Source organism: Rhineura floridana, chromosome 14 (genome assembly GCF_030035675.1).
Source record: "Rhineura floridana isolate rRhiFlo1 chromosome 14, rRhiFlo1.hap2, whole genome shotgun sequence".
NCBI lineage: Eukaryota > Metazoa > Chordata > Lepidosauria > Squamata > Rhineuridae > Rhineura > Rhineura floridana.
In genome coordinates, this window is record NC_084493.1 from 32,899,965 (window position 1) to 32,917,427 (window position 17,463).

At 44.4% G+C, this 17,463-nt stretch overlaps 1 non-coding gene across 1 annotated transcript; it reads right to left on the reverse strand.

The window, feature by feature from the left end:
- Nucleotides 1-16,423: 16,423 nt before the first annotated feature.
- Nucleotides 16,424-16,542, reverse strand: LOC133370169 (5S ribosomal RNA). The gene has a single exon (XR_009759089.1). It is a non-coding gene; the product is annotated as a 5S ribosomal RNA (ribosomal RNA).
- Nucleotides 16,543-17,463: the final 921 nt, after the last annotated feature.

The window sequence follows — 17,463 nt, forward strand, 5'->3', positions numbered from 1 at the left end:
GCAGAAGCCCCGGCTGTGACTCAATGAGGAGGGGTCGATGAGTAGGGTCAGATGGAGCCCTGAGACCACTAGCACTGGAGGTAGAAGCAGCAGACACAAGCCCAGGCCCAATCATCAGGACCAGGCCTGGCCCACAGCCTGAGCCCCTCAGATTAGGGGCTCCACATCCTTCTGAGGGACCAGCTTCCTTCATGCCAGGCATTCTGTTGATCCACCAGCTATTGATGCAAGCAACACCCCTGGAGGGGTTGGTCAAGTTTTAGCTTCTGTGATCTCTCTCTCTCTCTCTCTCTCTCTCTCTCTCTCTCTCTCACGCGCAGACACACACACACACACACAACTGGGAGGAATCATCTGTCCCTGCAAGCATGAAAGCCTTTGGTCCACTCTGAGCCTTGATTGGGATGGGTTGCCCTTGCTCTGACAGCTCCTTGCCAAGCTCAAGATCAGACAGTTGGCCTGTTTGTTCACTCCTTTGGTTTCATGTCTTCTCTTGGCTTCCCTTTTCCAGCCACTGACTCAAACAACTGCCTCCCCCATTGCTGATTCCCAACTACTGTGAATAAATGCCCTACCCACCAACAATATGCCTGAGATTCCAGGGCCATTCTGAGGCTCCTCAAGGGCTCTGGAAATCGCCCCCATTTCTCCATGGTGTCCTGAGAAGAGATCCAAGAGAAGAGAAAAGTCAATTCCCCTCGGACTTCTGAAGGGCTGCTTCAGGCCCACACTCAAGGTTTGAGTTCACTGGTGATTGGTATTTCTGTTCCAAAGGTCTGTGAAGTCCCCCTATTGCCAGACCCACAAGCTTCGCTTCCATGGAATTTCTCCCAAATCCCATCCCCAGGCCTCCCCACAGGATTTCTCATCCTGCGTCTCACTCACCACAACTGATTTGCCTGGGCTGCTGAGTCTGTCGAAAAAGGAACTGATTCCTGGCCCTCTCTCCCAGGCTTTATGGCAGGCAGCAGACACGCAGATTAAAAAAAAAAATCCATCCCTGGCCAGTTCCTGAAAGTGAGGAAACTCAGGTTTAAGATTTTTATTTTCCCAAACTGCAAAACTGCAAAAGTAACGGGCACAAAGGGGGATGCACCCCAATCCCAGTGGGCAAACACCTAGAACGGTATTTTTCCAGGGTGGGGGTGGGAGTGGGAGTGGGGGCAAGGAAACTCGTGTTAAAGGGTTTTGTAGCTACTCTTATTATTGTCTTTATTGTCTTCACTTTCATTCCCCCATATACTAACCTCAGATGAAGGGAGGAATTCCTCTACCTGCGGTTCTGCAATGGAAAGAGGAGGAAAGGACGGGAAGGAAAGGTTCATTCATCTCTCAGTATTTCTTGCACTGATCCATTTAACATCTTCTTCTTGGTCTTCCTCCTTCTGCCCTGAAGCCTCTCCGCTCTGTCCTCACTCCTGTCAAACCTCTCCATGGTCTCCTTCCCTCAGGGATCCCCTCTTCTGCCTCCCTCCTTATGCTTCTCCTCAGACCCTTCACTGAGGAGGGACCTCCCATCCATCCTCTGGCTCCCCTTCAGGTGACCCTCTCTGCCCCCACCTGCCTCCCACCTTTCCCGTCCATCTCCCTCTCACTGGGAGGCCTGTCCTTTGGCCCAGCACCCAGCTCCTTTTCCTCTCTTCTGCATTTTGCATTCTCCTTATTTTCCCTTCCCTTTCTTTAACGTGCCTGGTCTTGATTCTGCATTGTGAGGCTGGAGGTGTATAAAATGACTCATGCTGTGGAGAGAGTAGACAGAGAGAAGGGTGTGTGTGTTTTTCTCTCCCCCCTCTCATAATGATGGAGCCCACTGGGGTCATCCCGTGAAGCTGAAGGAACTTCAGGACAGGTAAGTCAAAGTTCTTCCTCTTTGCACAGCATTGCATCCCTCATGGATCGGTCTTCGAAGGGAATTAGATACGTTCATGGAGGATAAGGCCATTGATGGCTACTAGTCAAGGTGGCAATAAGTTACCCCACAACAAGAGGCAGCATACCTCTAAATCAGGCGTGGGGAATCTTTGGCCCTCCAGTACAACTCCCATCATCCTTTGCCATTGATCATGCTTGCTGGGAGTTGTAGTTCAGCAACATCTGGAGAGCGGTAACTGAAGCATCTGATTGGCCACTGTGGGATTAGATGGCTGGACTAGATGGGCCTTTGGTCTGATCCAGCAGGGCTTTTCCTATAGGGGATATCTGAGCACCAGCCACCATTAGATAAGATTGGAATATGTGTAAATAAATAAACCATATTTCATAAAGACGCCACAGTCTCCTCTGACCTTCTTCCTAAAGGAAACCAAACCCTGGATATGCTCAGGGACCCCTGAAGTCTCACCACACAGAGATTGGAGAGGCACGCAACAATATGTTTGCTTTGCTTTGCAATTTTAGTGGTTTCCTATAGTAAATCATTTTCTTTTGCTTCTGTTTCTGTGAATATGTGAAGCACAGCAGCACTTTGCAAAATATACACTTAAAAACTTCAAAAACAATTGTGGAATAATAACACTCACTATTCTGCAGAATAGTCTGCAGTGGACATCAGGAGTATCTCAGTTTACGCAAGATAAAACAGTGGGAGGTGAAATATATTCTAGCAAATTCCTAGGTGTGCTCTATGTTTTTAATTGAACATGCCCACCTTTCCTTAAATAAAATGGTTTAAACATAGCAGGCTGAAAACATGCATCATGGGCAGGCCAAGTTTGTTTATTCCAACAGCTCGAGTTATTGCTTAAGTAGCAACATATTGTAATCAGTCTGATTTTACATCAAACTGCAGTTTCAGATTCAACTGTCAATGCACCCAAGATAGAAATAGAACATAGCCTTTCAAATTGGAGGTTATCTTCACCATCATATGACATTGACCAATAAAAAGGCTTTGACATTATTAAAATTAATTTAACACAGGTTTCTAGGATGAATAATGAGGGAAATAAATAATGAAGGAAATAATGAGTGAAATACAATTTTCTAGATTAGATTCTCTGTAGAAACAATAGTAACACAGGAAAGAAGCAAAGTAAGAAGAACACCAACAAACATACAAAAATATAATTCTCTGTCTTTGGAGATGGCAGGTGTTGCCACCACTCACCATATGCTCAGAGGCACATGTTACCAAATCCTTCCAAGCTACACAGGAAGTGGATTGGACTGTGAAAGACCAACCCAAATTGTGTTTGCATTTGTAGGGCAGTACAATATCTCAGATAGGAGGTCAGGTCTCTTGCTCCCCTGGTGCATTCACTATAGCTGTCCAATTTCCTTGCTTTTTAAAGTTTGATAGAAATACCTGTGGGCTATAGGTATATTCTTAAACTGCAAGGGTTTTTGCCTATTAGTGAATATAAATACTATTTGGAAGCTGGCAGAATTCTACAAAGTCAACAAGCAACTTTGGTCCATGCAGAGGCTTGTTATATCTACCAACAAACACAAGATGGCAGTATTCTAGAGCATTTGGTTTAAAAAAACATGGTCCCTAAGTTGACTGTGGGCAACCTGTATTTTTTTTGTAAAAAGACAGTGTGTGTGTGCGCATCTGTATATGTATACCAGAGCTTGGAAAAGTTACTTTTTAAAACTACAACTCCCATCAGCCCCAGCCAGCATGGCCACTGGATTGGGCTGATGGGAGTTGTAGTTTAAAAAAGTAACTTTTCCAAGCTCTGATGTATACATAGATGTATGTATATAGATGTAATACCATAGGCAGACTTCAGGTTCACATATCAAATCTTCAAAATTAAAGAATTGCAATTCTGTTGGCTATACTATCTGTTCTATTTTATTTACTTATTTAATAAGCTTAAATAGCACTTTTTTGTCATGAGTGACCTCAAAGTGGTTTGCATAAAAATAAATAATATGATTACAAATCACAGAACAAATTACAAATCAAATCACAATTAACATAATAAAATATCAACAACATCAATATCAATAATAAAACCACAATATATAAACCACAATATATCAGCAATAAAACCACAAAATCAATACTATACAACAACAAAAACTCAAGGCTCAAAGACAATCTAACCATGACTATCTAAGAATGCCTGACCCTGGCTCCAGAGAGAGGTTGCAGTTAATCTTGCAGCCCCTTGCATCAGTTGCTGGCTGGGGCAGGAGGCATAAAAGCCCAGCTGCCCTTGGGGTCCTTGGAAACAGCTGCAGCACTAGGAGGCTGAAGAAGACCTGCCCAGAGAGTGAGTATCTGAGCATCTGGGTGTTTGCTGCTCGCTCCTTTGGGTTGCTCTCCCTGAAGACAGCTGAAGTCCCAAGTAAGTGCTGCAAGGACTGCGACCCCTGCCTGACCCTGGCTTCAGAGAGAGGCTGCAGTTAATCTTGCAGCCTCTTGCATTAGCTGCTGGCTGGGGCAAGAGGCATAAAGGCCCAGCTGCCCTTGGGCAGCAGGTTTGCTGTTGGTGGGGTTGCCACCAAAGGGACAACACCAAAGGGTGATTGCCCCTTGGGGAGTCCCATAGGGAGTCATGAAGGTGCTACACCCTTCTCTTTTCTTTTTCCCTTTTCTTTTTAATTTGTTTTCTTTTAAACAAATCTAGAGGAGATTGGTGGTGGGGAGGGTGTGTGGTGCATGTGTAGTTCCTGCACACGGTGGGAGCCTGTGCAGTGAACTGAATTATAGAAGAAAGTCACCAGATGCCTTCAGAGTGAGAGTCTGTAACTGGCAGAAGGCTGGCCCTCCCTGGGTGTGAGACAGGAGGGGGAGTAGATGGGCCTTGTGTGAAAAAGTTTGAATGGGTATGACTGTTCCCAATTCTTGCAGAGGCCTACTGGGATAATTGGCTCCAGCAGGCTTTCTTGGTGGGCTTGTGTTGGGTCCATACCAGGTGTTTAGGAGAAGCCTTAGTAAGGAGGAACATGGGTGATGCCACCCCAATTTCAGTGATTACGGGCAGAGAGAAATATAGCCATGTGGAGGTGGTGAATTACCATAGAAGACAAGGACAAGGCTAGCTGCGCCTTGTTCCTTCCTGCCACTTCTCTCATGGATGGGTTCCTCGTTCCTCATCTGCTTTGCCCACTGGCCTGTGTGTGTTGTTGTTTAATGACAGGTCGGTACACAATAACACCAATCTCATTCATGATTTGATTGTGGATGAAGGTGCCGATTTGGTGTGCATTACTGAGACCTGGGTGGGTGAGCCTGGAGGAGTTGATCTGACCCAACTTTTCCCACCTGGATACTGGGTGCAACACCAGCACAGGCTGCAGTGACGGGAGGAGTTGCTGTGGTCTACAGAACTTCCATCTCTGTCACCAGGAAACCACTCTGTCTTGGAGCTGGTTGTGAGGGTCTGCACCTGGTGTCAGGCCGAGGAGACAGTAAACTAGGGTTGCTGCTGGTGTATCGGCCACCCTGGTGCCTGGCAGTTTCTCTGACCGAGCTGCCAGAGGCCATCTCGGCTGTGGTGTTGGAGGAGCCCAGAACAATAGTGCTTGGTGATTACAATGTCCATGCTGAGGCTGCCTCTAGTGTTCCAGCTTGGGACTTCATGGCCTCCATGACGACCATGGGGCTGTCTCAAGTTCTTACTGGCCCAACACACAGGGCAGAGCACACTCTCGACTTGGTTTTTGCTCCAGATGGAGGAAGGGGTGGTCTGGAGATAGCGGGGGTGGATGTCACCCCATTGTCATGGTCAGATCACTTCCTGGTGAAGTTTAGACTTATGGCTCCAATCCTTCCCTGCAGGGGAGGTGGACAGATTAAGATGGTCTGCCCCCGGAGCCTAATGAAATCCACAGGATTCCTGAATGCCCTGCGGGAGTTCCCAGTAGATAGAGCAGGTGACTCTGTTGAAGCCCTTGTCACATTGTAGAACAGCGAGGCGTGTTGGGCTCTTGACATGGTTGCCCCGGAGTGCCCTCTCCGGCATTAAGAACATAAGAAGAGCCTGCTGGATCAGGCCAGTGGCCCATCTAGTCCAGCATCCTGTTCTCACAGTGGCCAACCAGGTGCCTGGGGGAAGCCCGCAAGCAGGACCTGAGTGCAAGAACACTCTCCCCTCCTGAGGCTTCCAGCAACTGGTTTTCAGAAGCATGCTGCCTCTGACTAGGGTGGCAGAGCACAGCCATCATGGCTAGTAGCCATTGATAGCCCTGTCCTCCATGAATTTGTCTAATCTTCTTTTAAAGCCATCCAAGCTGGTGGCCATTACTGCATCTTGTGGGAGCAAATTCCATAGTTTAACTATGCGCTGAGTAAAGAAGTACTTCCTTTTGTCTGTCCTGAATCTTCCAACATTCAGCTTCTTTGAATGTCCACGAGTTCTAGTATTATGAGAGAGGGAGAAGAACTTTTCTCTATCCACTTTCTCAATGCCATGCATAATTTTATACACTTCTATCATGTCTCATCTGACCCGCCTTTTCTCTAAACTAAAAAGCCCCAAATGCTGCAACCTTTCCTCGTAAGGCATTGTGGAGCCCTGCTTGCACCTTGGTACACCAGTGAGCTAAGGGCAATGAAACAGGCTGGATGATGGCTAGAGCGCAAGTGGCAAAAGACATGCTGTGAGGCTGATCAGGCACAAGTAAAACATCATAACCATGCCTACTGTGGAGCGGTGAGGGTGGCGATGAAGGTCCACTTCTCTGCCTCCATCACCTCCAGTGGAGCCTTTCCGTATTGTCAGGGGTCTGTTGACATCAACTCCAGGAAATGGAATTTTAGACCCTTCGGAGGCCCACTGTGAATGTTTGCAAGTTACTTTGAGGGTAAAGTTGCTCACCTCTGTAGCAGTCTTGATGCCCCCTCCACATCTACTGTAGTCCCCAATGAGGTGTCCAGTACAACATCTGCTGCAACTTCTTGGGAATGGTTTCAGTTGATGCGGCCTGATGACATAGACAAGGTGCTTGTGATGATGCAGCCAGCAAAGCGTCCTCTCGACCCTTGCCCTTCTTGGCTTATTAAAACTTGCTGAGGGGGTCTGACTGAGTGGATCCAGGGTATGGTCAATGCATCATTGCGGGAGGGAGTGGTTCCAGGTGCCTTGAAAGAGGCGGTGATCCGATCACTCTTGAAAAAGCCCACCCTGGACCCATTGGTCTACAACAACTACCGACTGGTTGCAAATACCCCCTTTTTAGGGAAGGTGATTGAGAGGGTTGTGGCGCAGCAGTTGCAAGTACTCTTGGATGAAACAGATTATCTTGACCCATCCCAGTTTAGGTTCAGGCCTGGTTATGGGACTGAATCAGCCTTGGTCGCCCTGATGGATGACCTTTTTTGGGAGGACAGGGGGAGTGCGACCCTGTTATTCTTACTTGATCTCTCAGCGGCTTTTGATACCATTGACCATGGTATCCTTCTGGGACAACTTGGTGAGATGGGTATTGGAGGCACTGTTTTACAGTGGTTCCGATCCTATATCCAGGGTCGCTCTCAGAGAATAGCATTGGGTGACTGTCTTTTGGCCCCCTGGCAGTTGTGCTGTGAGGTGCCGCAGGGCACCATCTTGTCCCCCATGCTGTTTAACATCTATATGAAGCTCTTGGGAGCAGTCATCAGGAGATTTGGGGCAAGGTGTCAGTAGTATGCTGATGATACCCAGCTCTATTTCTCCGTAACAACTGAATTGGGAGAGGCCATGCAAGCCCTGGACCACTGCCTGGACTTGGTGGTGTGTTGGATGAGGGCCAATAAACTGAGCCAATCCTAGCAAGACGGAGGCACTGTGGGTTGGTGGTTCCCAAGTTCAGATAATTGGTCAGTTGCCTGCTTTGGGTGAGGTTGTACTCTCTCTGAAAGAGCAGGTCTGTAGTCTGGGGGTGCTCCTGGATCCATCTTTGTCACTAGAGGCCCAGGTGACCTCCGTGGCTAGGAGTGCCTTTTACCAGTTTTGGCTGGTAAGACAGCTGTGGCTGTTTCTGGACCGGGATAGCCTGACCAGTGTTGTCCATGCACTCATAACCTCCAGGATGTAATACTGTAATGTGCTCTATGTGGGGCTGCCCTTGAGGTTGGTCCGGAAGTTGCAGCTGGTGCAAAATGCAGTGGCGAGACTGCTAATTGGGGCAGGGTATCACCAACATGTCACCCTGCTACTGAAAGAATTGCACTGGCTGCCCATTTGCTACTATACCAAGTTCAAGGTTCTAGTTTTGGTGTATAAAGCCCTATACAGCTCAGGACGAGGATACCTGAAAGACCGTCTTACCCCTTACATACCCAGTCAATCACTGTGCTCTGCAGGTGAGGGCCTCCTGCAGATACCATCTTATCAGAAGGTTCATTCTGTACAATATAAGAAACAGACCTTTAGTGTGGTGGCACCTACTGTGTGGAATTCCCTCCCCTTAAATATTAGGTAGGCACCATCTCTGCTATCTTTTCGGCACCTTGGACTTTCCTCTTTCAACAAGCCTTTTAAGTTGAGACCTATCCCAGTCTGCGTCTGTGTTAGAATTGCTTCTTAATAAGTGGTTTTTTAAATATGTTTTTAACCCTTTTTAAAAGATGTTTCTAAAGGTTTTTTAAAAATGTTTTTAACATTGTTTTGTTTTAATGTATTTTAAGGTCACCTGGTTGGCCACTGTGAGAACAGGATGCTGGACTAGATGGGCCACTGGCCTGATCCAGCAGGCTCTTCTTATGTTCTTATGTTCTTAAGGTCTGTTTTTATGAAGTTTTAAAGTGTTTTTAGCACTTCTGTTTGCCACCCTGGGCTCCTGCTGGGAAGAAGGGCGGGATATAAATAAAATAATAAATAAATAAATAAGAGTCGATATGGTGTAGTGATTAGTAGCAAACTAGACCCAAGGACAGCCACCAGGGCCTGTTCTAAAGGGTGGACAGGTGGGGCACTGGCCCGAGGGCCGCTGGAGCTGCAGCGGGCCCTCTGCTCTCCTTTCATGATCCGCGGAAGCAGGACAGGAGCCGTGGATTGTGGGACAAGAGCTTCCGAACCACCCGCCATCCCCCTGCTTCACTTAGATTTTTCTCCACTGTTTATTGCAGTTTCCCATCAATCAAGATGGTGGCCAAGGTTTCCCTAAGGGGCTGAAGCCTCTGCCACCATCTTGGTTGATGGCACGCATGCGTGCTACACGCACAGTGCACGCAGCCGCAAAAAAAGCAGAAAGGTAGATGAAGCGGGGGGGATGGGATGGGATGGTGGGCGGCTCAGAAGCTCCTGTCCTGTGATCCCTCCTGCGGCTGTTTCTGCGGATCACGGAAGGGGAGTGGAGGGTCCCAGGGCATGCTGGTGCCCAAGGGCCCTGTCATGCCTGGAGCGGGCCCTGACAGCCAGGTTTATATTCCAGAGCTATGTACAGTACTCTGAGCTCCTTGGAGGAAGTACACAATAAATGTACAATAAAACCAGATTGTGAAGAAAAGGCCAAGCATACCCTCCCATGGCTGCATTTCTACTCAGAATACCTACCACCTTCCCATCATAGCTGTAGGGTTGGAAGGATCTGTCAGTTCTCTTGGTTTCTCATTTTTTCCAATCTTAACTTCTGTTTGTGACTAAAAAAAAAATATCCAGCATTTTAGTGAGAACTTCTTATAATAAACACATTTTTGTATGCAGTTTTACTAATGTACACATTTTTGCAATTTCTCCTAATATAATGCATTTTTGTATGCTATTTTCACTAATATGTTAATTTTTATGCACACTTTCCACTAATATATGCATTTTTTCAAATGTTGGTTGGTTGGTTGGAGAACTGCATCACAAAATTCAGAGAAATGCTGTTTCGGGTCTCATGTTGTTTCGGGAAGTGCGAATTTGAAAAATTCAGCTTTAAATGTGAGCTGAATCTAATTTTTCCCCCATGACAAAACTGATTTATACAATAGGGTGCCAGAGGGCACCTAGTCTACTTCTGGACACCTTTTCACACCAGCCATGATAAGTGCTGAGATCATTCTGTTCACATTAGATTCTATTATAAAAGGGCAGAGCTATCCCAGCCCTCATCAACTGTTAGGTCTGCAAGCAAAATCAGAAGACATGGTGAGCTGTAGGCCAATCTTCACCATCCTGGTGTCCTCCAGAGCTGGCTGAGGTTGTTGGGAGCTGTAGACCAAGTTGTACATATGAAGGAAATAATGGATGCAATGGGAAATAACAAAAAGGTATGTGAAAATATACCTTGTGCAGAGAGGGCTGAAGGTGACAATCTGATGATTAAGGAAAGGAGGTGCCCCTGGTGATAGAGGCAGTATGAATGTCTAAAAAAATCCTGTAGAAAGCAAACAGACCAAACATACAATCACCTGCTGCAGATTTCAGACATTTACATGTTAAGAGAGGATGTTATGCAAGCATGATCCTCAGTGAATAATTGACTGCTGGCAGAACACCTACACTGGAGCTGTACGAATCTCACCTCTTAATCCTAATTCATTAAGTGTTGTTGTTATGTGCCTCCAAGTCGACTACGACTTATGGCAACCCTATGAATCAGTGACCTCCAACAGCATCTGTCATGAACCACCCTGTTCAGATCTTGTACGTTCAGGTCTGTGGCTTCCTTTATGGAATCAATCCATCTCTTGTTTGGCCTTCCTCTTTTTCTACTCCCTTCTGTTTTTCCAAGCATTATTTTATTTTCTAGTGAATCATGTCTTCTCATTATGTGTCCAAAGTATGATAACCTCAGTTTGATCATTTTCGCTTCTAGTGATAGTTCTGGTTTAATTTGTTCTAACACCCAATTATTGGTCTTTTTTGCAATCTATGGTATCCGCAAAGCTCTTCTCCAACACCACATTTCAAATGCGTTGATTTTTCTCTTATCAGCTTTTTTCCCTGTCCAGCTTTCACATGAGGGTTTATTTTACTTCATTTCATTTTTTAAAACAATTTACCAGCACTCATGAAAGACATGCTCAAAGATAAAAGTTACCAATATCAGGCTTCAAGGGGAAAAACCCCTCTCCTCCTCCCTCCGCCTAGGAACAATACACACGAATGGTTCCTAGGCTTTTCTGCTCATAAATGTGTTACACATAACATATTGCCTATGAAATATTACTTAAAAGGAGCAATCACCAACCAACCATGCTAGGATTTGGGTGGTGGTTCCCCTCCCCCTGAATGTCCAATTTGCTATCCACCTGAAGACACATCCTTTACTTGTCTCTTGCTTTAATACCAGTTTGCTATGGGTGAGTCATCTGATATTCTGTCTTCTTCAAAAAGTCCTTTCTTCTTACAAAACAGGGCATTTTTTTCAAGAATTGTTACAGAATTATAAAGTAACCATAGCCAGCTATTTCTCCGTCTCCCTCATTATGGTTGCAGAGATGATTATTCACGTTTGTAAAGGGCTAATTAGTGTAAAGTAATCCTCTTAGGGGGTGGCAAGCACTGTGCGTGGACATCCTCCCCCCCCCCATTTTATAATTTGACATAGGCCTTCTCTGTTCCAGCAGAATTGCAGTTACTATAGGCAGGCAATATGTGCTTGCATTCCCTCTGTCCACATTATGCGTCCATCTCCTGCTAAAGCCTGCACAGCCGACGAAGAGTTGGAATACCTTTTTTTATTTTTAGCCTAAATGCAAACATGTTTGGATGGTCAGCTCAGTCTTGGTTTTATAACTGTGCAAAACCAACAAAAAAAGAAAACAGAGAGAGGAACGACTGGCTTGCTGAAATCCTAAGCAACCACAGGGAGAGAATTGAAGCAGAGCTGGATGTGCAGAAAGTACTGTCATATCTGGTATGTGAGAGAATCTTTTCCTTGGAGGAGTACAAAGACATTTTGTCCCGGGAGTGCGGCGAGAAGCAAGCTGAATATTTTTTGGAGAAACTCACTTGCAAAGGCCCCAGTGCCTTGTCCAGTTTCTGTTCCGTGCTGAAGGAGGTCTGCCCCCATTTGCTCATTTCCATTCTCCTTGACTATCAAGGTAAGGTCATAGGTCCTGCTCTGAAATGTTCCAAGTGCGTTATCGGCAGTGTCTTCAAATCCTTCCACCCTAACAGTCTATATTTAGAAGTTACTTTCTCTCTTGGGCTGGCATTTGCTCTCTTTATAGCTCCTTGTTAAAACAGAGAAACCCAGGAGAAGAAATGCAACAGAGATGCATCAAGAGAATGTGGTTGTGTATGTAATTTAAAGCAGTGGTGGTAAAATAGTTATTACCGCTCAAATAACCATACATTATTTAGTTATTTATTATTGCATTTATGTCCCACCTTTCCTCCAAGGAGCTCAAGGTGGCGTACATAGGTCTCCCAGTTCTCATTGTATCCTTTTTATTAAATTGAGATTATCACCAGTGCTGAATAGCCCATCAGTTGATTAAAAAAACGTGGTCAAGTTAAGGAAAGAAAGAAAGACATCTGATTATGTAGTGGCCCCTTTGTTTTCTATGTTTCAGTGGATTATTCAGTAGTAATTCACAGATATGTTGCCTATGAGATACATAGATAGATGTCAGTTATGTTCATGCATGCTCTACCATATTTTAAGTCACAGGATGTCGTTATTATATGAAACCATACCTACAACTGTTACTGAAGAAGGGAATGGTCAGCAGAACAATTGATACAAGCAGGTTGCTAGCAACATAACATCAGGGACAGCAATATTATATACATCAGGAAAAGATTTCACAGGTCAAATCACAACACCTAAACCAAATTGATGGGATGGCTGCATTGGACTGCAGCCTTAATCCCATTTACCTCAGGGAAACTGGATAAGCTTAACATCTCCTAAGCATCTTTGCACACTGTGTTCAATAGGTTTCCTTCCTAGTATGTTTCAGAGTACAGCCTATTCTAGCTCAAGCAGGCTGAGGTAATGTGTATTTTAGCTTTACTAACTCATGTTACTTGAAGTGTGTGCGTGGGGGGGTTGATTTACCCAAAGATTGTACATCGTTTGTGGGTTCATTATTTTGATTACACACATCTAATAAAAAGAGAAAATTAAAGAACCCAACAGGTTTTCTATAGTTATTTCTTCTAAATATAACAGCTGCATTTCAGTAAACAAATGCATACCAAGGTGTGCTGATTCAAGAATATTATTCCAAAACTAACTTGACTTCTGAAATAGCCACTGCTTGCGCCTCCATTATTTCACACTTGTAAACTTAATTATCTTTAAAACTGACAGTTGCAAATACAATTATGCAATAAAACAACAGACTATTTACTATAATTTACCTATGAACAGACAAACATGCATCTCTCTATTTTTCCTCCTTATGATTTACTAGACAGGTTTATCATGCTGATAAGGATGCAAAAGCAAAAACTATGTTTCACAAATATTCAAGGGTTGTAGCCAACTAAGACCTACTCAGAGTAGATCTATGGACATTAATTAACCTAAGTTAGTTTTATCTATTAACTTCAGTGGGCCTGCTCAGAGTAGGATTAGCATTGAACACCGCCCACAGAATATCATACTAAGGAGTAAATTGGGGGAAAGGCCTCTTTCAGGAAGCTACAGCATCTTTAGAAAAGTTTCTAGCCTTCATTCAGTATCCTCAAAGATACCATTTTGCTCTATTTCATTTTTAAATCCTGCCAACATTTGCACCAAAGCACTTTTTTTGCCAAGACATCTAGATTAAAATGTTGTGAATTCTGCCCTTCCCTGAGAAGTGAGAAGTTTGAGAGACAGAGCTGCTCAGTGGCAGTTTTCTTTGGATGAGAGAGCATTGGATACTTACTGTGTTTCTGTGAAGTCTGCTTTCTTTTCAAATTATTGTTATTGTTATTGTTGTTGTTATTTATTACATTTGTATACCGCCCCATAGCCAAAGCTCTCTGGGAGGTTTACAACAATTAAAAACATTAAAAACAAATATACAAATTTAGAAACACATAAAAAACAATTTAAAAACACATGCTAAAATGCCTGGGAGAAGAGGAAAGTCTTGACCTGGCGCCGAAAAGATAACAGTGTTGGCGCCAGGCACACCTCATCTAGGAGATTATTCCGTAAATATATGTACATAAGAAGGACTCTGTTGGATCAGATCAAAGGCCCATCTAGTCCAGCATCCTGTTCCCACAGTGGTCAACTAAATGCCTATGGGAAGAGTCCAGAAACAGCACTTTGTGGCCCAGCAAATGGTCTTTGGAGACATACTGTCTCCAATACTGGAAATAATATTGTTTTGTACACCCCATTCTCTGGTGGATCCAGAGCTTACCCAGAGTTCGGTTTCCAAGGTCACTGGAGACTGTGGTGTCTTTAGGATATTTTTTTTTACACATATATACAACCTAAGCATAAGATGAAAGAGCTCCCAGCATTAACACGCTAGCAGATCTTGCTTCCCCATTAGGTTTCTAGGAAAGTCCCCAAAGCCATAGGTTTGGATTCAGCACAGAGAGCAGTCAATCCTCTCTGTCTCCTCTCAACTCCATATCAAACTAGCCAGGTGAGTGGGGAGGAAGCCCTAGCCCTTCCTCCAGAAAGAGCATCACCAGCCAGTTGTTCCTGTGGGAACACGTGTGCTCCTGACCAAGTCTTTGGACATCTAAATAGGGTACTTGACAAACTTGGACAGACCCATTACCATAACAAAGAGTATGACCAGTTCAGCAGGTTCCTTCCACTACAAATCCCAACCTCCTAGATACAGAATTGCAGGCTTGGAGGGGTCCCAAAGGCATCATCCATACCAAACCGCAATTCCTATAACAATATATAGGCATCAATAGCTAATGATAGCCATACTAACAGAACATATGTGGAGGCAAACAGCAGGCAATTCTACAATGTAGCAGATCTTCTACACAACATCAGAATTCCCCAGAGAAAGAGACTCTCAGTCCCAATGTTTTCAGTCAGCTCACAACTATCTCCAGAGCTTGGAAGTAATTTGTTACAAGTAACGAATTACTTGTAATTCATTACTTTTTTGAGGATCGAGTGGGTAATTCCTTTACATTTTGATTGTAATAGAACTAGGAGTAATTTTATTACCTTTGTGGAATAATTGTAATGTTTCCAGCATTACTTTTCGGCAGTTCTTGGCGGGGGGAAGCAGAGAAAGTCTTCTGCTCCTCCAGTTTGTGGATGAAAATCATGTGCCTCAAACTGGGCTTCTGTGCAGCATCACTCTTCCCTCGTGCTCTGTGGGTGGGTAGGAGGCTACGAGGGAGGAGGTGGAGAGTGCGACAGGGTGGAGTGGAAAAAAAATGTTTAAAACAAGGGATGGTGGTGGTGAAGAATTGAGTGGAGGAAAAAAGGAGTCGGAAGGCAAGAACATGGATAAAGGAGGAGAAGGAGGCAGCAGGAGAATGGAGATAAAGAACTGTGGAGGTGAAAGATGACAACGTGTGTGTGTGAGAGAGAGAGAATACTGTGTTTGCACTTGGCACATAAAGTGGCCTCCACCACCCTCTCTGGTTACTGTGCTGCATTTGCAGTGTTTTAACCTTTTTGCATTTCAGGGGGAAATGTTTGCTTGGGTGAGTGTCCCTTAGTTGGTGGCAAGGCAGGGTCCAGGAGGTGGATAAGTGAGAGAGATTATGCTTGCTGGCTGCGTGTTGGGGGGGGTTGCACTTGGTATGACATTCAAAGATCTGAGTAGTGGCTTCTGCCTCCCTCCCCACCTCCCTTACCAGCAGAGAGACCACCATTGCTATCTTATGGATAAAAAGAGTTATTCTACTACCTCTGTGTGTGTGTGTTTATTTTTAATGTTTTAGTCTACTTAGATGTGTGGCAGCCAAGACCAGCACTTTGTAGGTGTTTTTTAAAAGAAGTAACTGAAATGTAATTGTAGTCATTACTTTTGAGAATAAGTAAAGTAATCAGTTACTTTCAGAGCAACTGTAATTGTAACAGTAATTACTACTTTTTGGGCCATGTAATTGTAGCTGTAATTTATTACTTTTAAAAGTAATATTCCAAGCTCTGACTATTGCTGACTCCCCCAACTCTTCCAAACTGCTCTCTCTCTCTCTCTCTCTCTCTCTCTCACACACACACACACACACACACATACACACACCCCTTAGGTTTATGTCATTCTCTGCCCCTTAGCTATGTGTGTGTGTGAGAGGAAGGGAGGGAGGATGGGAGAGAGACCCTCCTTAGTTTTAGATGGTTATCCCAATCAAACACACAGAAAGATTCCCACTGATCAGGGGACAGGCTGCAGCTCTGCTGGAGTATCTACTTTTCCTGCAAAAGAATCTGGGATCAACCCCTGGCATCTCCAGTTAAAAAGATCAAGTAGCAGGATATGGGAAAGGCCCTTCTTGCTGAGACTAGGTATAACTGGTATGAGACAGAGGAGACAATACGGGGTTAGACAGCTCTTGAGTTTGTTACATCTCTTTGCTTGTTGTTATATGCCTTCATGTCCATGAACCTTTTTCGGATATATTCACAGGGTTTTCATGGTAAGAGGTATTCAGAGGTAGTTTACCATTGCCTTCCTCTAAGCCTACGGCACCCGGTATTCCCAGGCGGTCTCCCATCCAAGCACTAACCAGGCCTGCCCCTGCTTAGCTTCTGAGATCAGACGAGATCGGGCGTGTTCAGGGTAGTATGGCCGTAGGCCTCTGCTTCTTATTGATATTCATATTGCTAACCATTTTTAACTGTATTTTGCTTTGGGAATCCAACAGGGCTGAAAAGCATGCAAACCCCCCAAACCTAAATAAATGGTTTTCTGTTGAACTAGAGTGGCTTTGAATCCAGCACCAACAATTAAAGTAATGTCTTTGTTCTAATCCAGGTGTGTTGACCAGAAGTTTCACAGGCATATCTTTTGGGAACTCGGCGCTGAGAGTAGTATCAGATATGGACATTCATGAACCCAATGAAGCTAGTGACCTGGAAGGAAATCCTTTGTCTGAGGACCACTCATTCAATAAATACAGGTTAAAAGTTTGGCAATATTTTCATTTTCTCTGCTTTAGTCAGTCACAAAATGCTTTCTTGTTTGGTCCTGAATATTCATTGGATAAGAGGGTTTTTTTTACTCTTTTCTTCCCTATGGTATGTTTAAGTAAAAGAAGATGTAGGAATAAGCAACATTGCAACTGCGTGTGTCTGTGTAGCAATAAAGAGCTTGGATCTAGTGCACTGGTTCCCAACCTTTATCAGTATGGGACCCCCTTTGTAACCTAAAATTTTTTTGCAACACCCACATTAATTGTTGTAATTTAAGTCTCTGTTAATTGAAAAAATACATAATGCAGCAGTAAATAATGTCACTTTTTATATCACAAAACCAAATATGATGATAATATTAATTACCTGCCCTTCACCAGCAGGTCCCAGGGCAGGTTATAGCAATACATGCAACTTTTAAAAAATTTTGAAGGAAAGGAAAGGAAGAAGATAAAAGTAAACCACCCAGAGTGATGAACAGAGCCTGGTTGATGCCAGGGCATTTGGACTCTGGTTTCAAGTGTTCCATCTGTACGCAACAATGTCTTCTCTTCAGCACTTGGGTCAGGAAGGTCCATATGACTA